The 24,048-nt window shown below is 40.4% G+C and overlaps 1 long non-coding RNA gene across 2 annotated transcripts; it reads right to left on the bottom strand.

The window, feature by feature from the left end:
• Positions 1 to 575: 575 nt before the first annotated feature.
• Positions 576 to 23,572, bottom strand: LOC107311492. 2 transcript variants are annotated; one of them, XR_001554092.2, is made up of 4 exons: positions 23,514 to 23,572; positions 5,844 to 6,005; positions 2,776 to 2,902; positions 576 to 705 (listed from the first exon to the last, which is right to left on the bottom strand). It is a non-coding gene; the product is annotated as an uncharacterized LOC107311492 (long non-coding RNA). The 2 variants fall into 2 exon arrangements; XR_001554091.1 differs by lacking the exon at positions 23,514 to 23,572 and adding an exon at positions 15,678 to 15,718.
• Between the last annotated feature and the right edge of the window lie 476 nt (positions 23,573 to 24,048).

Raw genomic sequence — 24,048 nt, 5'->3', positions numbered from 1 at the left:
CTTTAGGAAGTAAGCAGAAATACAGGTGAGGACCTAGAAGATACATTTACAGATATTCTCATGTGATCCCTTTGCATTGCACGTGGAGCCAACTGGAACTGCTCTCTCACTGTCAAACAGACCAGTTAGTGTTGGAAAAAGGGCTCTCTTGTACCAGCAGGAAAGTCAAGCCCTTTGCTAGAAGTTTCCATGTCCAACCATGTATACACAGTCACAGGAGAGAAGCGGAGCCTGTAAAATGGCAGAACTTGGCAGCAGTGTTGAATCAGCATGTAGCAACTTCTTCCTATGAAGGTCATTCTTAAAGTTGAAATATCCATTAATTAAGTGCTGAATTAAGTGCTGGAGTTGAAGTTGAAGCCTCCCCAGAGACTGAGCACAGCCCTAATTGTGTACTCCTGAGGGTCTGGGAAAGTGTCACATTCTGTTGACACTAAAGATTCAGTGGTTTGGGAAGGTGATGTGACTGTGGCCTGTTTGCATTGGTGGGCAGCAAGGGAGCTGTTAGGTGTAGTGACCACAGGTGTGGAGGAAATGAAAAGAGGGGATGGGGGGAAACAAAACAAAACAAAACAAACAAGAAAAAAAAGTACTTTATTAGTTTCAGCTGTGGGCAAAGTATTGCTGTGCTTTTTCCTTCCTCCAAATGATCATCAAGTTTCCATGTTTTCTAGAAGAGTTCTTCTTGTAATGTTTTCTTGCGCTCTGGCAAACATCAGATATTTCAGATGGGGAGACAAGAGAGAGTAGATTGGCTAAAAAGGACCTCTTTATCACTTTGTACCTATTCTTGCAAGTTACTGTCATCACTTCATAAGGTGTGATGCTTTTGTGGATACTGTCCTTGGAAGTAATAGTATGATACTATTTATTTATTGGTCTTTTTTTTGGTCACTGCCTTTCTCTTTCAGAGGAGATGATGAGAAACTAATGACTTACTGCAGAACTTCTGTGTTTTAACCTGCTTTTCACACAGACTGATGGTGTGTAATGGTAGACCTCTCCTATAGCTCCTTGTAAACCTGAATGCTTTTCATCTCGAAAAGCTCAAAAATGAGTGATCTGTCCTGGAAAACCTGAGTGCAGTCTCTGAGAGCTTACAGTCTGAGCAAACAAACTGTAGATAAGGTGGGAGAACAGGGACATAACACTAAAGAAGTGCCATTTGTTATGATAAATGTTTCAGTGGTGATTTAAGGTATTGAAGTATTATCATACAAATAAATGTGTGATGAAAGCAGAAAGAGAAGTGCCAGAGTTAATAAAGATTTATGGATTCCTGGTTGAGCCACAACCACAATTAGACTAGGGTGGGAGTGAAAAAACAAGCTTGTTGAACTGAAGATCACTTTTGAAAAGAACTGAAAGGGAACTAACACCTGCATAAGCGAAGGGAAACACCAGCTGTTGACGATAGAAAGGTTCTCTTGCTTAAAGCCATTATTTTTCTAATCAGAATAAATTACGTATCAAAAAAAGCCAGCTGTTATCCCATTTGATCTGCTGACATCAGAATTGTACTGCTGATGGGAATGCCAACCATGAAGGAAACACGAAACTGAGAAACAGAATGGTAATGCCAAGAAACCACTGAAGTATTGGAAGCATGTGCACCCAAATGTAAGGGTTGTTCATGAGAAAAAATTGTAGCTCAGACTTTAGTCTTGTAAGTAGTACATTATTTTCACACAGACAACGAGTCATGGAAAGACAAGGAAAAGAAGGAAGGTATAAATATTATTATTAAAATGGAAAATAGACATGGAAGAGTCATCATACTAATCAAAGTAGATACAGTTACACTAAAGAAAAAGGTCAGGAGAAGAAAACGTGATTTAGCAATACAAACAAATCAATTCCAAAAATTAGGACTTTTCTGCCACAGTACATAACTGGCATGGTGAATTGCAAATGTGAAAAAATAGATCTGATCTTCAAGATAACTGTTACCTGACTGCATTAGATAGAGCATGCTGATTACATGTTTAGGATAACAGCTAAGCAAAATTGATGCACTGTATGAACTGTGTAAATTATACCACGTCATTCCTCCAGGGTAAATTTTTTTCACTTTGCAACTACACAAATCATCCAAGCTTGGCATCATCCAAGCTCTCCATCATCACTGAAATGGCATTAAAGGCAATATCAGCGACTCACAGACATGACCCTCATCCACACAGGATTACTTGAATTCATACACAGAGGCTATTTCAGTAAGTATGCACATTAGACATGTCAATTACATTTGTTAGAGAGGGGTGTAATGAAGTGCCATAGTTGTATTTAAGGAAGGTGTACATAAGAAAGATCTCTGTGGAAAGGCCTGATATGTATTGTGCACCTGTACAGAAGTTAGTAACAGGAGCCTGTGGTCATGACTGATTCTTGCAGGCATGACTTAAATGATCACATTAGTGCTTATGTATAGGCAGAGACATGACAGTTCATTGTCAGTACTGACTGTGAGGGTTGTGCAAAGCTGGCTGCAGCTCCAGTGGTGGCATGGAGAACCAGACTGTGCAATGCCCTCTAGCTAAGATGATGCTTCACTTCTTATTGGAAATTAAAGCTTTTTGTGGAACAGAAGATTGTGTCTGGCTGTCTTACTTCTTGATTACTGCTCAGATAGATAGTGAGCTATTTCCTCTAGGAACTCAGATTGTTCCCAAAATATTACCTACCATTTACAAAAGGTTTTCATCATTTATCATAGAGAAGTGGTTTCAGGGTCACAAGCATACAGTATCTGTGACAATTACAAGAACAACCCACCTGTTCATCTCACTGACATTAGTTGAGTATTAGTTTCACCCTGCAGAACCAGGCACAGACAGGGTGTCATCAAGAATGGAAGGGACTTGGCTTCCCCATCTCCCTAATTCCTGGAAATCTTCTGCCCCTGCAGAATAGGTGAAAAGAAATACGTTCTACAGGTTAGGAGATGAGCAAGAATGCTTCATAATGACAAAGGGCATGCAAATTATTGAAGAAACAGCAGTGAGAAGTGAAAATAGAGTCGTGTCAGATTATGCTGAATGGCAGAAGGAAATCTACAATTTCATTTAATCGGCCATGATACTTAGGCTTGAATGAGACATTAAAGTAAACCTATTAAGGTAAATGAATTAGCAGTAACGTTCTTGACACAAATTTGGAAGAGTTCAGGAATCTTTTTGATATTTTGCTTGGCCCAATCTGGGAGAAACTCTGGTTCAGCAATCCTGCAGTGATCAGACTTGTTTTCTGCATAGGAAGCATACTAATTTACTCGAACAAAACCAGAAATGCTTCAGCCTTTAGGCCAATCTTTTTCAAACTCAGATGCCTGTAGTTATGCTACTCAATCTGAACTAAGATTAAGATGCTTAAATAGAAATCAGTTCTTTCAACCACGTATGTGCAAATCAGAAGCGGAGACGAATGTAGAACTGGAAGAATACTCCAGGAAGTATGATGGAAACAAGTCTGGACAGTCAATTAATGTGGAAAAGCTGACATTGAAATGAGAACCAGACTTTCATAACACCTACTGCTAAAGCTTTTAAGCTTTGTAAACAGCTGAGGTTTTGTCTGAAGGGAAATCTGAGTTGAAGTGTGTGCTAAATATCAGCTACATTTATTTTCAGTGGTCATCTATTCCATTCATGGTATATTCCAACATGCATGATTTTTTTATTACACTACTATTTTATGTCAGCTACATACTTTATATGTTGTGCCGTGATGTAATTTAATCACTTCTGAATGATTTAGATTTATTAAAATCTAAAGTATCTTAAAAACTGAATAAGATCCCATCATAGTGGGCAAGAATCAGCAAAAACTGTCCAGAGTAGGACAGCAGAACTTTTCTCGTAACCCTTATGTCTTCTACTCTATGAGAGCTTACCCTTTGAAAAGGCCTGTATTACAAAAGAAATGGGGCAATAACCAGCTTTCTTACATATGGCCTTCCTGAGATTTTCCCACTACACCTGTGGAAAAGACCCATATGTTGATAACAAGATGAGTTCTTGTTCACAGCCAGAAGTCATCCTGATGGTTGGAGTAACTACCTACTGTTTCTTCACCTGTTGAGTCACAGTCACATTACTTGGCAGGGAAGGTATTCTGTGAAGATTTGTTCATGTCTTTATCCCACTTAGAACATGTGAAAAACTGTCATAAATGCAGAGTGTTAAATAGAATAAAATAGCACTAGAGGTAGTAGTATTTATTCTTCTTCACCTGTGCCTCTGCAAAATAGATTGGAAACATCATGAAAATGGCTGTAGCATTGATTGAAGTTTACCTGATAAACCATATGCTCCAAAAATTATATGAAAACTGAAACTTTTCCATGGATGTGCAGCACTGACCTGTTAATGGTAATCATTTTTGCTTATTTTCAAACAGTGCCCATTGGTCATGGCATGGTCTGTGCCAAGGTCACATCCACTCCCCAGTCATTTTTGGGAGTAGCTGCTACTGCCAGATAGGCAAAAGGGTGTCAACAGCACCACTGTCATTAATTGGATTCAACAGTACTGTAGGAGAGGGGCTGGCCTTGCTTTCCATCCTTGTCAGTGTAGATAATTCTTAGAGAAAAGACATTACCTCTCAAGTGCATTTTGCTTCTCCAGTGAGTGAGGAGTGTTTGAAAGGCAGAAAGGTCCTGATTTTGGTAGCTTCAGATGTACTCATAATACATCCTATCTGGTCACTTTGAAAAAGGGCTGGCTTGCCTTATTCTACATTCGAATTAGTTTTGATGTAATGTAGAAACACCCTTCTGAAAACGTCCAGCCAAAAATAAAGTCATACATCTGTGACCTTCTTTTTAATTCCCAGTCAGCCTTCGTTGTTGGGCTGACCCAATCATGCCTACTGGCTTCTTAAATGAGCTTTGTGAATCTAAAAGATGCCATGCTTGTTTCAAGAGTGTTTTTAATTGAGCTAAGTTATAATTACTTGATGTAAAACGCTCAGGTAGAAAGGGTGTATAAATTCATTGGTACATATGCATCTGAAGGCATGCAGAATGGACCTAAGAATTTGTCAGCTATAAGAAGAATCATGTTACTTATGCTGTTAATTACATATAATTAGGATTTAAAATATATGCAGATGGAAAGGCAAATGAGCTACGATCTCAGCTCAGACTGACATTACTCATCTTTCTCAGTTATTTTCACAGCAATCAAACAATTGTCAAGGGCTGCTTTATATTTTTATTTAAATATTCGCTCAGATCTGAAAATTATTTTAATTAGATTAGATTATGGCAACACATCTGCCTCAGTGCAGTCTCACCCATGCAGAACCAATTACTGCATCATTCCACCACAACTAGTGAGACCAAAAGATGGGTGTGGCTGAGTGAAGAGGGGAGAAAAAGGGAAAGCAGATGTGGCTCAAGAATTTTTTCCATCTGATTTTCAAAATAATTCCCCATTACAAGAATTTTGCTCCTACTGGCGTCAGTTGGAGCTCTGCCATAAATTGCAGTGGGAGTAGGGCTAGGTCAGTGTGTGACCTTTTGAAACCACATCCTCATTTGTTATATAAATGAAAAGTCTGTGAATTATTTATGCTCATTATGGTAAGTTTTGAAATGGAAAACTTCCACGGAATGTGGAACACCATTGATTTTGAGGTGGGTAACCCAGTTCAAAACATGGAGTTGCTCCTTTGGAGCATGGGATTTGTTCTTCTGCATGTAGAATTGTGGGACTCATGCCACATCATCAGACTTTTTCCATCATAGGGTTGAAAGAGCACAAGTTCTACATCCTACGACATGGTGAAGTCAGACATGGTCAGAAAGTCATAAGAAAGTGAAAGCATGTGCTGATGGTTACCTGGATAGAGACTGTAAATCACCCTTTGTGCCAGAACACTTTGTTGTGCCATGCCAGGCCATGCTTGAGAATGAATGAGCTTTTCTTTCTCTCAGTTGTCACTGGCTCCATTGCTGGATGTCAGGGAGAAGATTTTGCCTTACTTTTTGCTTTCATTTTGTTCTTTGTGAGGGGAACATGGCATTGCAGGAGAGGGAAAAAGAAGGAAAGAAGCAGGTAAGAAAAATATCTCACTTTCTTTGAGATATAGATATTTGGCCTAGGAGGATAGGGTTGTTCAGAGCCATCTTTAATAAATTTTTTACCCAATGGTTTTATGACTTTCTTCTCAAGTGTACAGTGTTGAACAAGAGAATCCACTATGAGTTCTGTGGTAGTGCATCTTCCTAAACACATAGTGAAGACGTTGCATCAGGGTTTGACTCTGTGTGTTCTCCTTTGACTGTGCACATGATGGTAGGTAAACATGGAGGTTGAATTACTATCTTTCTTAGATGCTTTATATGTGCAGAGCTTCACATATGTATCTAGACCCATGTATCTATGTATCCATCTATGTATTCATCAGTGATCAACGATGAATTTTTTAGTGGCTGTTGCCCTGAACTTTTGAATTTTATTATAATGCTGTTTCCATGTAAATAAGTTTAAAACATTTGGGGAATTTCACTGTATCATGATTTGTTCAGTGGGATACAGTGTATGGAGTTTCTTACACTGATAAGGACTCTTACTGAAGAGTGTTTCTTCAAATAAATTTATTAATAAAAGAGAGTTTCATTCACAGGGAAGACAGAAAATTAGAAAGTATCTTGTATCATAAATGTGAAATTCTATTACGAAGGGGAAAAATACCAAAACTATCCCAAGCCACGCTATCCACGAACAAATAAACCAAACAGATAAAGAGTATATAAAGAGTAGAAGCCCTGGGCAGAGATTCAGGATTTTGTGTTCTCTGTCATACTAATCCTTTTAATCAGAAGCAGTAGAAATGATTTCGTCCCACCACGGCCTAGTTCTCCTTCATTAATATTGACTTCCTAATCTTCTCCACAGGTTTATTTGTGACTTAGGTGGCATGTTTACCTTACAATGTGTTAGCAGTCTTGCTATCTGCTTTGCTGCTGGGCCAGCTTGTCTTGCATTTATGTTGCAAAGAAGAAAAGACTGTCATTTCAAAACAGTTCCCCTTTGTTAAGCTCATCTCTCCATCACTGGGCTACCAACCTCTTCTTAAGAAATGGGTAGTTTACATAATCTAGATGTTAAGTATGCTTTCTTTCCAGGCTACGCCCTACAGAGTCCTGTTATTCATCAGGCACCTCCACTGGGTACCTTTCAGTCCATCCTCCTGGAGATATTCCACTTTACATGGGCAGATGTTATTTTTGGTAAAGAGAAACCATTTTTTGTTCTGTTGTAATATCTGCCTTAAACAATGCTGCTTGCATTGTGGGTGTGCATACCCTGAAAATTACAATAGAAACTGTAAGACTGACTGCTATAGGTGATTGTTTATTTCCTCTGCTGTGGGTTTCTGCAGCAGTGTAATGGGAGCAGTAAGTGCCCAGTGCTGGCCATGCAGTTCTTCTGAAAGACATAGGGCAGTCACTTTAAGGAGCTCATCTCTGGCACAGTGGGGGCAATACTCCTCGATGTTTCATTGGCAGTGATGGGCTGCTAAGAGTTTCATGGAGATGTAGCACGGAAACAAATTAGGCCATCACCATCTGTTTTGTATTGATCTACCTTCAGGCCCTGACTACAAGGGTGTGCCAGAGATGGGCAGGGCTGTGTTCATACTGTTTCCAGCTTTGGGAGCTCTCTGACGAGGCTGAGTTTATAGATAATCTGCAAACAAGATTTGCGGAGTTTGGATTCAGTGGTTTGTTCCATGTTCACATCATGAGCACAGCAGAAAGTCTCATGCAGATGCTCACATAACTTATGTCATTAAAAAAATATTTTGAATATGTCCTTGATTTTCTCTGTTTTTGTTTTTACCTTTTTTTTTTTCTTTTTACCTTTTTTTTTTTTTTTTTCCCCTAGGCAAAGTCCATAGTTTTTAGATTAGTTGTAATATGCCAGTGTTTTTTAAAGAGTAAGAGCAGAACATAAAGAAAGGTAAAAGCTGTTGGAAGAAAGAAGCAACAGTGCATAATCACCCTCTGACCTTCTCATGGGGCTGTTTAATTAATTACAGCTTACCAGTTCATTTCTACTCAAAGATTTTCTTTTGTTAGCTCTAGGCAGGGTTTGCACCCAAGCGGAAATTTCTGTGAAAGAGACCAAACTTGTAAACATCACTTCTATCCTAACTGTTAGTGTTTGCGTGATTATAAAACATCTTTAATTATAGGTAACTTTGGAAAGATATCATCAGTCCAACAGCAACTACTGAGCACTGAGCAAGATGAAACTCAGTCCTTTGCAATCGAAACAAACAGGCTATCACAAGACACTGAGATTTTGAAATGTGGCACTTTTACTTAGAAAGGACCTGGCAGAAAATCTGATACCAAACCATTTTCTGGGTCACTCACTCACCAAACCCAAAGGTTTTTAAGGTCCCAAGAATTAATAAGCGCCCAACATATTACACAAATGATACAAACCTATTCAAAAGCTGCAGGTGTTTTGTGTTTTCCTTCAATTAATAGGCCACAGAATCTTATCTCTGAGCTTTACTAGCCAGAATATTAGAACCACACTTTCTCTCTATTATTTTTTACTCTCTGCTGTGGAACTGTGAGTTTTCTATACTGACAGACTGGGCTCATGCATCAATGAGCACTACGAGGGCAGCAGACTCTCTCCATCATATGAGTTTATTGCATAAAGATGACAGGAGGCAATGGACAATGTCATCAAAAATGGAGGGTAAAAGAAGAAATAAGATGAATGGGTCATGGTAAGATTGCATAGGTAACTAACCAGACAGATGGGTGTACAGTAAATACATGCATGCAGTACAAACGCAGTGAGCATTGACTGCTGCGATTAAAATCAAGGATCAGTGATGTCACCTGGAAACAAGTAGAAGGAGCTACAGAATTGCTCAAATTTGCACTAGCTGACTTTTTCAGTAAAGATGGCAGCGTGTGCTTCTGAGCGCGATGACTTCTACAGAGAGATGAAGCGAGCAGGAAGCAAGTTGGATGTATTCTGTGTCATCCTCCTCAGAGCCTCTTACTGCTAGCAAGGTCAGAGACCCCCTGAGGTACTAGGGTTGCTGCTGATGTCAGTGAGGGCAAATCCTGCATGTGCTCATATTCTGGAGATCAGAATTACCCCTTGATGTTAATATAGAGCATGAGGCGCAGTTCTAAGTGTCTTTGGTAGAACTGCAAAAAAACCTTGCTTTTAGGTCTTTTAAGATTGCTGATTCATTGGTAAAACTCCACTGACTTTTCACTAGGGAAACGCGTGATGCCTGCAAGACTTAGTTGGACCTTTCTTATTTCTTTTCTTGAAATGCCCTATATAGTTGGCTATGTGCCTGGCAGGTAGCTGAGAGCAAAGAAGTGGCACTGAAAATAATATAATTAGGAATGAAGATAACTGCATTGTATATAGTGCCTAGTCAGTCAGTGTCACTCAAACTGAAAGCCCTTGAGGGAGACTGGACAAGCACTTGTTAGCCCTGAGTGGTGCCTTCAATACTGAGTGATGTAACTCTTATTGATTTGTAGGCATATAGGTGGTCAATTCTGTTGAGTTTAAACTTTTCCTTCCTCTCAAGTGTGCTTGAAACAAGGCTTTATTTCAGCTAGGCAGTATGGGTTTGGCCTTTCTGATGCCCAGGTAGAAGTGTCTGATGCACAAGACTAGCTCTTCTTGGGAGAAGGCAGGCCGCTTGGAGGTGTTTCTGTATTGGGCAGGGACAAGGCCATTGCAGAGTATGGGAATCTCTGTGGCATCCTTAGATCAGTCCTCTGCCTCTTTTTCTTCTAATTCCCTATTTCTTTTTGTTTCTCTTCTGGCAAGTAAGCTGTTCCTATTTTTGATTGGAGGAGGGTGGTGGTAATGTAATGGCTGAAAAATTCAGGAGAAGACAATCAAGCAAGGAAAGGGTTTGATACAGTGAAAAACATTTACTTTCTGGAGCAGTTCCACCACAGATTAATTTTCCTCCCATATTAAATTCTCTGCATTTTGATGGGATGGCTTTGTGTGCAGGTGAGAGTACGTACACATTATGGAACACAAAGGTTCAAATCAATCACTAGGTTCAATCCATTTCTCAGTGTCATTATCCAGAGAATAAGCTTAGCGCACAGCATGCAGCAGGCATACTGGCTATCTGTTTGTGTTTCAGGAACAGCTGGAACAAGCAAACTCACATATTGATCTCTCTAGCTCTCACTGATTTCCATCTCCATGCCATGAGACTGTATTCTTAATTGCGGGTCTATTGATTTTGTGGCAAATGTTCAGATGGCTTGTCTGAGTACTGAAAATGAAGCCATCCTGGGATACGTTTGCTTTTTATTTCCTGTTTAGATTCAGTTTTCATCTCCGTAACAGCTACCTCTGCTGATCATATACCAGTCACAGCTGCATTAAAGGATTGAGGTGAAAGGAAATTTTAATACACTGTTTACCAAGATCATGTTTTTTCTTTAATAAGTTTTCCCTTTACAGCACAAATCTTACACAGCTCATCGGATTTATCCCTCTTCAATTAGCAATCAAGCCTCTCCATATGCATGAGTGTCTGAAATCAATACCCACTGAGCCAAACGCTCTTTATAACGATAAGAATAAAGCAGGGGAAAAAATAGCTGTAGGAATTCATTTTAAAATATTAATATGAAAATGGGAAGAGGGATATAACTGCAAAGTAGCAAGCAGTCTGTGTGATAAGACTCAGCTAAGCTCACTATGAAGGATTTTCATCCTGGACTAGCCTACTGCATGTAGGGCATATGGGGACATGCTGAAGGGATTTGCCCACATTTGCACAAATAAGACTCACTGCAGCCTTCAGTTCTTCCTGTGATTCAGTTGTACCTGACATTAAAACTATTCTACATAAGGAAGCCAGGAACACCTTCCTTTTCAAAATGTGTATCCCAGGTCTTATGTGTGCTAAAAAAAAGTCTGATTCAGGAACTCGTGAGAAAGATTCTGTAGTGTTCAGAAACATGTATTTATTTCAAAGTCTTATTTTCCAGAGAATAGATATGAAATTGCCAGTGTTTCTGTCTCCCTGTTCTTCAGAGTCAAGTTCCAACTGTATAACTAGGAAGCATCTCATCTCTTCTATCAGAAATGCAAAAATCAATTTCTCTGAAAGGTTTGAATCTTATTCTGATTAGTGCCTTGGGCTTTCTTATATTAAATGCTGCAATCTCTTTGATTAACTCTCTCTAACTCTCTGATATGAGTGATGGCAAAGCAGAGTGATTGCCTGCCTTTCAGAATGAGGAGATAACGGATAACCCTTGCAATTGATGAAACGGCTATGCTTGATGATACCTGGTCAAGAAGGCTGGTCCATTCAACTTTCCTTGTGCTTTTACTATATAGAATGGGACGAATCAGATATGGCATGGGTCAAACAGATATTGGTCAGATCTGTTGAATAGTTAACCTTTGCCAGTGAACTCCCTATTTTTTTTTTTATTTTTTATTTTTTTCTGGATTCAGAGCTGTTAAAGAGAAGTAAACAAGTGGATGTTCAAAGGCATTCCTCCCCTCTCTGTGGCTCTTCCCATGTTGTTCCCAACTGGAGATGAAAAGGAGAGGGCCAAGATAGTTCTGTCCCAACATGTATTACAGCTAATGAAATAATTATCTTACAATGTAGCTTCGTATGGAGTAATTGTAAAAGAAAGCTTCTTGGCAGCGTGTCTCTGGGCGAGTTGCTTTTGTGATGTTTTCACTCCTTCACCGAGGGAGAAGCTCAGCACGAGGGATGAGATTATGAAACGCTGCATGTTTTGGAAGTCCCGTCACTCGGCTTTGTGCAGGGTGGTGCTAACCTGTGCTTTCTAAGCCTGTGGTTTCTCTCACAAATTAGCAAAACAGTAGGAGTAGCCAGTGCCTTGAGTAGTAGCTAGTGTCCTTGAGTAGGGATGGTTAGTCTGTCTTGTACAGAGCATCTCCAAAATCAGCACTGTTTTTGGCACTCCTTGAATGCCTAGGATGGAGACTGAGCCATTCTCTTGCCCACCTTAAAAATCAGTTGCTCCAGAGGAAGGCAAAAAATTAATGGGAAAGCTGTGTAGGGCACACTATGCAAGCCCTGCCAGCATATTGTACACTTTCTATTGGTTCTGAAAACCAGCAGGTTCCCAGCACAATAACATCAGATTGGAAAGAAAATGCTAGGAAGCAGCCTAAACATCACATAACTTTCATCACACCCGTGTACATGTCCTCCCTTTAGTGTAACTAATGGGCTCCTCTGGGCCAGGTTTCATGAGATATAGTAACAGCAGTGGGGTGAGAGTGTCCTCATCTTACTGAAGGCTCCATGAAAGCACATTAATAATGATGAAGAGCGAACTAAGCAGGAACGAATTTGCTTTTAGTTTATGAATTCTGGAAGGCTTAAAAATTACAGCAACATAAGCCAGGCAAACTGGTAATTAGACATGCAAATCCCTTGGAAAATGATATAAAGTACAGGATATTTTGCAAACACTGTGACTCTTGTCCTCAAGAAGCTTGCAGCTGCAAATTGTGGGAAAAATGTTTTGCAACTCCAGGCAAAGAATTGGCCCTTAGAAGAGGAAGACAATAATCATGGAGGGAGTAAAGATTAATGTAGCCTGATCAATCGGAAACACAGACTTCCAAATCTCCTTACATACTTTTCTGAACAGAAGTGTGGTTGAAGCAAAAATTCATGAACCTGCAGATAACTTGGCCCTGATTAGTCTATCTGTTCATCTCTGCCTCGATGCACAGCTTTGTAATATATAAACTTTTCTTTAGAAGACAAAAAATTAAAGATTAGATCTGTGAGATGCATGGTCTAGGTCTTGTCTACACAGAATTCATACACTTCTTCCAACTCAGTGCCAGATACAGTCACTTAACTCAGTACTGTGAGCTAGCTGAAAGTGATATAGCTATTAAAAATAAACTATTTCTTTTCCATGCAGGACGTGTCTGTTTTTCATGAGGCTTGTCTGATCACCCATATGGCCTTCCTGTCCAAAGATCTGTCAGACCTCTGAGCCACAACTTTTGAATTTGTTGTCTCACTACAAAGGTTGTCTCCTCTTCCCACAGATTTTATTAGAAGCTTTATGAAGCAGCTCCCCGGCAAGACTTCATTTGTCCTCACAGGTCTTTGTCAACAATGGTGCTCCCACATTCCCATACCAGCTGGGGGGCACCAGCTGGATGCAGGCTGCTGAGTGGACCTGGATGGGGGGCTGTGGGTGCTCAGGTGCTTGCAGGGAGGTGAAGGCTGCAGGACATGGGTCATTGATAACTCAACAGATCAGCTGGTGGTTTGTCTTCAGAAAAAAGCAGTTCTTTTTGCATGCCACCATCGTGCAATGTGTTTCATGCAATGACTGTTATGAAGTTAAAAAAAGACATAAAAATTACATATCCATATTTGTTAAAATTCCAGCTTGTAAGACATAACTGATCTGCAAGTGGAAGTGAGGGAGAAGAGAGCAGATCCTCCAGTTCCATGATAAGAGCAGGAACCAGGTTGTTTGATGCTGTGGAGAAACTTCATAGGTTGGCAGGTCAATATGCAGTTCTCTGTTAGGAGAGCACATTGCTCATCTCTCTGCAGCACCTGATATGGTTCACTCAAACCAAAATACAGTGTTAGATGGGTCACTAGTCTTATTCAATATGACTGTTCCTGTCCCTCAGCTTTCTATATATCTGCTCCATTAGTAGTTTTCAAATACTCTGGAGACCAGGGTATCCCAGGGTAGGGAGAGATGTATAAGGTTTAGCAGAGAAAAAAACAAACCTCAATCCCACATTGCTGTAAAGAAAAGTGGGTGTATAAGGAAGCATCTGTGGTAGTTCTTTCCCAGCATGAAAATTTTAGAAGGCTGTTATTGTGTTATCAGAGCTTAAAAGCATGCTTTCTAAAAGAATGAAACTACTCATTACCTTCATTACCCTCCCTCTCTCTTTTTTTTTCTCTTGAGTTGTAAAAGTTGTGGGGTTTTTGTTTGTTTATTTGTGGGTTTTGTGTGCGTGTGTGGGTTTTGTTGGCTTTTTTTAAGTACAGAAAGGCCTGGGGTTATTCTGAGCTGAGAAAGTGTTGGTTGGTACAAATAAATAAAAGCCACATCTTCCCTTTGCATTTGTTCTTTCCTACAAAGAAAAAAATGACATCACTAATGAGTAATGAAAGGTGAACCTGAAAGTAATCAGCATATTTCTAGTGAAGACCCAGATGGGCCGGAAGATCAGTTTAACGTACCTGGCAATGAAAGCACCTATTGTCTCTGCGCTCCAATATTGACACAGTAGTATCATCTCCTTTATTCTTTCAAGTCCTGGAAATGGCAGCTTGAAAGTCAGTGTTTACCAATGATTTTGTATAGATGTTCCCTGCCTTGGTTGAGCTTTGCTGCCTTCTCTTTTCCCAACCTGGATAGCTGCTGCCCAGATGCCGGTGACCTTATCAGAAGGCCCCTTAAAGCCATCACCAGTGCCATAGTTCCTTCAGTCAGTGTTCAGGGCCAATAACAGAGCTTTACTGCTTTGTGTTTCTAAATGCAAACTTAAGAACTTAGTATAAGATGTTATTAATTTCACCCACGTTTTCACTGCACCTATCCAGGTGACCAGCAAGCCAGCTGAGTGACTGTGTGAGTGTCTGTTCAGTTTGTGAGTGAGTGACCAAGGTGGCTGTGTTGGCCAGGGGGCTCTAAGCTGTAACTCCTGTCAGAGCCACACGCACAGCCTCGGGGCTGCCTTTCCTGACAGCAGCCAAGGCATTCAGCAAAGCTGCTGGGTTTTTATGACAAGAGACTGTAAAAGCCTTGGATCATTATTTAGACAGGGAAGCTGGCCAATTTATCAGGTAAGCATGGTGTTCAGGCGCAGCACTGCAGGAAAACAAATGAGGCAACCAAGTGAAAGGTCTGCCCTGTGCAATTACTCTGACAGTGAAGGATTGGTGCAAGGTGTCCCAAAGCAAAGAAAAGCTCGTGTTTGTTTTTCCTCTCCTTCCAATGAATGCTGAGAAATTTATGCTGTGGTCAACTATAAGCCCATACTCTGGCCAAAACTGTGACTCCAATCACCATTAATGCTGAAGAGCTGAGAAAATGGTGAGTTGCAGCCAAGCAGCAATGCTGCGAACATGCACTGCTGTGGTTACACAGGTTCACAATCAATTTAAGTAGTAGGATCTGATGGAAAATTTAGTCCTTTTGAAACTAAACTGCACTATTAACAGGACTGCAGCACATTTTATGAAGATAGGCTGAAGGAGCTGGGCGTGTGGGGAATCATCTTCTATATGTATTACTGCATTCAAAGTAAGAACATGCTCAGCAAGCAGGTAAATGAGAAGGATCAGCTGACAAGACCAGCTTTTTGACAGGTGAGAGCAGAGAGCTGCAGAATTCTGGCTCAGAACATAAGTTCAGAGAAAGGTTCAAAATACAGAGAATCAGTTTGTTTTTGTTGATATTTGTTTGTTAAACTAGACTTAAAGTTTATTTGCCTTGCTACAGTCATGTTTCTGCTTACATTTGGGTTTTTTTAGTCACTAGAATAAATGCTATATAGAAGGATAGTTGTACAGTGATGCATAGTGACAATAATACACAGATGGTACAAGAGAGGTGGTGATAAGTATCCAAAAGGTTATTTAAAGGAAAGACTCACCCAATAGAGGCCTTCAGTCTGCTGGAAAACACTAAAGCAATCTCCACCAAAGAGCAATCTCAAAGAGATGCTGCTTCAGTGGTGGTCAGCCTTTAAATGAGGTCTAGAGGAGGTGGAGTCAGGCTCCAACCCTTCCGGAAGCACAGCTGAATTACTCTCACCTGTGCTCCCACAGCTGACCCAAAACTTGCTCCAGCTGATTAATCAGAGGTTCAGGCTGTGATTACCAATTTCCCATACAGTAGTGAATAAAAAACATTTCTCACTGGTGTGCAGAACAATTTTGCCTTCACTACGTTTGAACTGTATTTTGCAGATCTCTGCGGGAATTCTGTAGTGTTCATATAAATGTTTACCAAATGTACATTTTAAGATCTCAAAACATGTTTGTTTGACTTCCATAAATCTTATCTTTAAAAAAGAAAAAAAAAGAAAGAAAGAAAGTGTGGAATAAATACTGAAGCATTAGAATTCTATTCTAATATTCTAATTCTACGAGGGCTTCATTTATTTTCTCTTAAAATCGAAAACTAGCAGAAAATGTACATTCAGCAAATTTTGAACTCTGTGATCTCAAATGTATTCAGCCATTTTTGCATGCAGCGTAAGTGTACTAAGAAGCATATAAAGGCGTGAGCTAAGACTACCTAGTGCTGAAAGAAACACATGCAGATAATAATTTGTGAGCAACTCGACTCTTCTAATTTTAAAAACCTAAGACCTGTTTGTAAAGTGGAATGCTTCTCTTTTTTTTTTTTTTTTTTTTTTTTTACAGTTTGTCATTATTCACGGAAAGCAGCAAAAGTTAAATTAATCATTTATATGATTGTACTTTTGACTAATTTTCTATTGTTCTAGATGTAGCAGGACTTTGGATCCCCGGTCATGAATCAGTATCTGTTTTACAAGGAACCGTTCAGGTGAAGAGAAACAGTCATTACTCAGAGTGTTTGGTGGTCTAAGTTTCTGAGAGAGCTGCTGTTGGGCAGGGATTGGATGAACAGCTGATGTCACACGGCAATGGAAATGACTTGAGAAGTTAGAAGAACAATTAAAGCACAATTTCTCTTAAAAGAACAGCTCTGGAAGAGTCTCATCAAGTTACATGTTAACCCATGTGCATATATTAACCTCAGGACCAACTACCACAGGTCATGAGGATACTCAAATTTTAGCGTCTTGAGACTGGGCTCATTTGACCAACCATGAATGCACCAAAACCAAAAAGTTATCTCCTGATCAAATTATCCTGGGGTAGGTGTGTAAAGCTGTGGAGCAGGCTTGTGTCTGGCTTATGTCTTCCAGACGTATGTAATTTATCAACACAGATGTGGCCTTTGGCTCTTTATGTGAGTGCCTGTATGAACTGTATGGAGAAGGGATAGATATTTTTCTGTGTTTGCTTTGGATGTAGCACACCTTCCAGATCTGGTACTACCACTTCAGAGATCTTGCACACCTCTTCCTCAGTTTTCTCAGTGTAATGGGTGGCTGGTAAAATCATTCTCAGTCTCAGAAAAGATAATTCCATCCATGCAACTGATAAATGTAGATTAATTGAAGTTTCTAGTATCAAGCCATCACAGCTGCTGTGTATGTCTTGAGAAATGAAGAAACCGTCTACTTTTTCCTGTTCAGAGGGTGTCAGTAACCTGAGTTAAAGAGCCCACAAAATCTCTGCTCTTTGATGTGCCATCTGGTTAGTACCACTGCCTGAGGTCCAACTGTCAGCAATTATCTTTAAACTGAGTGAAGAAAGCCCTTTTGGATCCACCTCTCCTTCCTGTAAGAGTCTGAATAGTTGACTTTGAGTCAGGTTGCTACTTCAAGTAACAAACATCAGGAGGAAAAAATATGTAGCATGCAGCAGTGATCCAGTGGGAAATGGTATATATATTAGGCTGCATATGCGTGTTAGTGTCTGGATGTTTTGGCAACACACATGACATGTTTTGAGCATGATGGGCCATTAAGAAGAAATTAATTGGAAATTAATGGCCAAGAAAACATTGTCAAGTAAGCCTGAAAAATCAAGTAATCATGAAAAATGTGCATCTGTGCAAACAGCTAATGCATAAGTTGCATATCAGCCAACCAGGTTTGTTATTTATTAGCAACGGTGACTGATATGACATTCAGCTCTATCACTCCTTCCCATCCTTCAAGTCTTACTTTCAGTGAGCATGAGCCAAAGTGGGATGGAGAAAGAGTAGGAAGGGTAGTAGGAAGTATTTTAGACATTGAATAGCAACCCTGAAATTAAAGATTAGACAACTGAGAGACCCAGAGTGACATGATACAAGAATGCACTGGGAGATCAGAGAAGATGCAATGGAAGATAAAAGGCATAGCTGGAAGGAAAATAAGGAGACACCAAGGATACTCATTGTAGAGGTCGCACAGAAGCTCAGATGTGTGACAAAAGCAATACTAGGGCAACTCACATGAGTCCTGGATAGAGAGAATGAACGAGCTGGCCTTAGGAGGTAAGGGATGTTAGTGAAGTTCACAGAGAGATGAGAGAGGATAATTGCTTAAAAGATATTTGTCCTAAAAAGTCATTCAATTACAGCAAAGGGGACCACACCTGATTTATACGGTCACCAAGAACTGTGTAACTCAGCTTGAATTTGAAATGTTCGATTAGACCCTGAGGGATACTGAGGGACAGGATGAATGACTTACCTGAGAATAAGAGGAGTTCAGAATAAATGAGACATCTAAAAATAAAACTGAATTTAAATCCTGTGCTTCTGGATCCACTGACAAAAATGTGGCCAAGTATGAGTTTAAAAAAGGTGTGGATGAGTAAAACAAATAAGAGAAAAGAGAGTCAATTGAGTGCATTCAGCTGAGCAGTGTGAACCCAACTTTGCTGCTCTGCCAGCCCAACTGGCTTGCTCTACGCATGGAGTTCAACTGATTTTAGAATAATGACTGACCTAAATGTGCAGCATGGATCTTTACTTTAAATGTGTATGGTAACTGTGTGCTTGAAAGGCATACTGGATATTTTTAAGCCAAAACCTATATATCATGGAATTTCTTTTTACATTTCATTCCATCTCCATTAAAGTGAATTTGTTTGTATTCAGCAAACATTGAAGCAAAAATGTAAAGAGAAAACAGCACTGAATGGATTATTTGTCAGCATTAGTCACTGTGGTGATTTAGCCTCTCTTCTAGTCTTGTAATCCGAAAGAACTCCTCATGACCCTGGGTTTGGAAGTTGAATGAGAAGGTTCAAATCATGTTTTTTCCACAGTCTGAATAGATTGGTGAAGTCCTGGGGGTATCTCCTAGATTATCCATGATTAATATGTTTGATATGTCAGAACAGAGTTTTAATCCCACTTCTCTAACACATGACTTGAGTACACTCATTCAGTTTTTCTAAGATTATAGTATTCATAAATATGCTTAATATACTGTGCCTTGCAGTAACCTGGGCATGTGTGAATTTATTCAAATACCTGATTTTCCAGAAAGTTGTGCCAAAGATGATTTAAGTGAGATGTTTCATCATGAAAAGTCATAAGAACTGAATGAACATAAAAGGAATATATATACTACTTAAAAATAGAAAAGGAAAATTGTGAATTTGGGACTAGCAGTCCCAAATTTAAGGATGAAAAAAAAATAGGTCTCACTGATGCTTTTTTTAAAGGGTTGTTATTAATGGTACAAATAACTTTAAAGTATATTCTGGAAGACACAATAGTTCAAATGTTCAAAAGGTTTATGCTTACTCATGTCAAAGCAGCTAAGCAGTACCCAGGTTTTTCTTTCACTCTTGGAAGGAGTTTCTCAGCTTGGATGGGCACTTGGCTATATAAGAGATCCCAGAGTTGAACTTATTTTCAGAGAGGTGCTTAAATTTTCTGCTGAACTGAAAACTCTGAAGAAACAACTGTGGGGAAGTGAATTCACAGTGTCCAGAAGAAATGCTTAAATGACAGAGCGACAGGACAAAATCATGGGCAGCAGTTGGATGACACTGAGGCTGTGTATGGCTGTACTGATGTCAAGCAACACAAGGAGATGGTGAATAATGTGAAGTATGTATTGGCATTTCCTGTATTTGTGTGCTTTAGAACTACGCTAATGGATTGTGGTATATCTTGCCATAACTTTGAACAGTTTGCTATGAACTCATTGCCTGAACTCCTCACACTTGAATTCCAGATAATTAATAAAAAAATAACCTAGGAAAGGTCTGAAGGCCACTCTTCATCACTTGGAAGTCAACTTGGTTAGAAGGAACCACTACAGATACAGTGATCTCAGTGAGGATTTTCACTGTTACTGTTTTATTCTTTTTGCTGAGGCAAAAAGACTGTTTTTCCCCAGTGTGCACTTTTCATCACATTGTCCAGACTATTTAAAATGAATGGGCAATGGGCTTCCCACATTTCCCTCTGGAGGCTACTCCACAGTCTAATAGATCTCACCCTTCAGGATTTTTCTTGCTGACACTGAGCCAATGTTTTCTTTTTCAAGACAGTGCATCCAGCTATGCTCTATTCTCTTGGCTGTTTTATTTTCTGAAAAATAATTAGAGTTTTATTGTCCTCTTTCTTTCTCATTTAGCCATGCTAAACACATTTAACTCCTACCATCGCTTTTCATGAGTTGCCTTCAGTCCTTCAGATGTTTTAATTTCACTTCATTGAGTTATCTCCAGAACTGCACTCTTTAAGTCATTTCCTGTTTCTGAACTTCTTTTCACCTTTCATGCTACTAACATCCATAACAGAATACATGAGCTGTGGAGCAGCCAGTTATCACTGCCCAAAGACAATAGGTGTCCTCACTCTGCTTCCTATTTCTATGTTATTGAGTAGTGTGATAAAAAAGAAAGATGCTGTGATATACAGAACCTAATGTACAGTTGCTTAGAGAAGATCCTGGAGTGCTACTCCTAGCGTAGACTTATTAGCATCCTCCATGTTACAAAGACATTTTTACTTATCTGTTTCTTTCCACACCATACACTTTAGTCACAAAGTCATTCTAAGGAGAGCTTCTCCTTAGTACAACCATAAGAACTGCTATATCTGAAACAGACTGACACATCTCTAATAAAAACGGCTGCAGTGCCAAGGCTGAAGGCTCCTTTACCACACAGCTGGCTGCTGAAGATGGCCAAAGCTGTCCTAATCTCTACTCTCCTGAAATGCTGCTCCATGGATGACTGCCCACCATGGATTCCACCGTGCTCTGTTTGGAAATAGTCCCAAGGATTAACAAACCCATCAGCTTCATGTACAGAGAAAGCTGCTTTACTTTATGCTTTGCAATCACACCTTTCTGGCTTTTGGTAAAAATGGTTCCATCTTCAGCGTACCTTTTTATGTGAAGGGGGCCATATCTAGATAGACAACAGAGTTTATTCCCAGCCAATATATCTAGGCTTGCTAAAAGCTGTTCAGTGTAAATCCCCTGGCAATCTGGCTTGGCATCCTGGCATCTCAGAGGCCTCCAGATCCAAAGAGCAGATAAGCAGAGGTCTTGAAGGCCAAGTTTGGCTGGAGACTGTGCCCATTCTCTGTCAAATTTAGCACAGAGCTGCAGGGATAATTCTTCTGGGACAGTGCAGAGACTGGTGTAGAGGAGGGAGTCCTCAGCTGGAGGTGGCATCTAGAGGAACAGCAGATGCTGTCTAAGCCTGATTATCTGCCCTTCTGCTGAACAGGAATCTAGGGCCATAGTCGCTGAAAAGTGATATTTGTGGATGAAGTGTCATGGGTCTTCAGGAGTAAGAGTGCTCCTTGTTGTCATAACCATCATTTGTGTTACAGCAGTGCTTAGGAGGTACTTGGTGTTTCCCATATGTGGGAAAAGGGACAAGATTAGCCAGAAGACAGAACTTCTGAGGCCAGATTCACTTTTGCGGGGCTGAGCATAAGGGCAGTAGTGGGTATAATGGCCCCCACTGCACCCTTATACCTCACCAATAAAATGATTTCTTTTCTCACTGGTAACAGAAGTTTGCAGTGCCTAGCTGGCACTGTGGTTGTGAGAGCTCTTTTAGCTGAGACCTGGCCCTATCACCAGCACTGCACAGGCATAGCCCTGCTGCTTTTTGCCTCCAGGCTGCTCTGTTAACCACCCTTCAAATGCCCTGATCTCTTTTTCTCAAACCTCCTACAAGCAGGCATCCCAAAAGGCTGAAGCAGTTCAGCAGGTCGATACAACAGCAGGGAAAATAAAGGGCCTCATGGGTGTCCAGCTCCCCTGATGTGTGGTAATGCAATTACCAGCTGATCAAACAGCCATATGTCGCTGAGGGCAAGAAGCAGGGGAGGCAGTAAGCATCGTGTCACCAGTCCCTTGTCTCTCAGTTTCTGGCTGACCCTCTCCAAGGCAGAGGCTGAATTACAGGGGCTGGCCCTGCCTTTGGCTGCACATTCAGCCTGCCCTTTGTGATTTGCTGGACAGGGGGTTTCCTTCAGGAGAGCAGGCTGGAGGGAGTCTGTCAGCAGAGGGCAGCTTGCAGGGAGGTTGTGGGGGCAAAGGTGATGTGTCAGGGGTCACAGTTCAGTGCTACTAAACGTGACACACCACGAGACATGTCAAGCATTATGTTTTTGTCCTCACCAGCCTATATCCTCTGGATGACACAGCTTCTTTTAATTAGGAATGGTCCTTGCTGACAATGTTTGTAAGAAGAGGCAGGGCTGCCCATCTTAGGAGGTATAGCAGGAGGACGCTCTAGCTGGGGAGGTTAAATATGTAGCTGCTCAGTGGTCAGGATGAGAAGGAGAGACAGCTCTGCAGCCAGAGCCATGGCCCAGGTTCTGAGGAATGCCCAGAGCCCACCTCATGGGCAGGAAGTGGGTCAGATCTGTCCTTTGGCCTGCGATAAGGGAAAGGGCAAACGGATCTAAGAGAAAGAGAGGACAAAATGTCCATGAGAGCAGGAAAAGTGTTTGACTGTAAAAGTGATGTGAGAGTAGCACAATTCTGCTAGAGAAACAATTATTCCCTATCTTTAAAGGAAAGTGCCGAGCGGAAGTGACTTAAGTGGAATGGTGTTGTTTGGGCGTTTGAACTTAAGATAAATAGATAGGGTTTCCTCAGTATCTTCAGTATGCCCTTGTTCAGCACTTCCCTATATTTACTGTAGGAAATACCTCCAGTATCTCAAATACTGAGGTTATCTGGCTGCAAACACTTATTTAGTCATCTAAGTAACTTGCACCAGGGCAGAAATGGGCAGTTTAAGTCATGTTGGTCCTTAAGTCCCGAAGGGGCTGGATTAGGTTTGCTAACAGGTTCAGTCCTGGGGAGACTTTGCATCACTCAGCCATATGCCCATGATCCCAAGTATCATTGGGACTGAGAAATCCCTGCTCTGCTCCTGTCCTTTCAGCATTGTGAAGTTTTAATGAGACAGCTGCATTTAGGAGAGGCCTGGCTCATCTTGCTCTTGAAAGTAATACCTTTTTGTCCCAAGCCTCTTTGCTACCAGAAGCATCGTGTTTGGGCACAAAGACATCAGAAGGGCAGCACCAGAGCAGCTCAAAAAGCCACAACTTCCGCAGAGAGTATGAAGAAGTCCAAATGGCTTTGACCTGTAGCTGGCTGCTGGATGTGAAGATTAAGGTGTCAAAACCCAGCCAATAGAAACAGAAAGATAGAGAGAGATGTAGGTACTTTATTCTGAGAAATCGTGCCAGCTCTGGAGTTAGAAGAATTCTGATGACTCTAATAGCTTCACTCTTTGACTGGAATGTTTTGATAAGTAGGAAGGTAGCCTGCTAACAGTCCTCTGCTACAAGCAATTGTCAATGCCTATTTATCACAAATGTGTACAAAATGACAATGACTTACCATTTCCACTAGAAAGAAGAGGAGAATGTCTTTGGTCTTAGAGTCAAAGTGAGAATGAAGTATCGAAAAAGTTAATGATTGAACAGCACTGTTAAATTTCTGCCTTTTATTTCATAAACACGGCACACAGAGCAGAAACAGCTCACAGTTCAGGAAGGACACAACTATACCCTATGCTGACATCCACTTATGCTCTATTTAACACGTGGAATTTAAGTGGTGCAGAAAGTACACTTGGCCAAGAGTTGTTGATTCTAAACCTTCCCAAAGGAAAATGCACTTACTGACAAAAATAAAAAATTAAAAAAAAAAAATTGCCAATTTCTTTGTTTTCTGCCAAGTCATAGATTTTTTTTCTATTCTTCAATTAGACATAAAACGAATGTCTGTTATTTAAGTTAAAATATAGTTATTGAGATCCTTTGAAACGGCAATGCTGTATATGAATAATGAGTCATATTTCTTTTTGTTTTAATTTATTTAGCCTAGTGTTGAAAGCCATTGTTAAGCAAGCAATCTGACACTGGAAAGAGTC

Source organism: Coturnix japonica, chromosome 3, assembly GCF_001577835.2.
Source record: "Coturnix japonica isolate 7356 chromosome 3, Coturnix japonica 2.1, whole genome shotgun sequence".
Lineage (NCBI taxonomy): Eukaryota > Metazoa > Chordata > Aves > Galliformes > Phasianidae > Coturnix > Coturnix japonica.
Note: the sequence above shows the minus strand (reverse complement) of the source record. Positions and strands in the feature narration are given on the sequence as shown.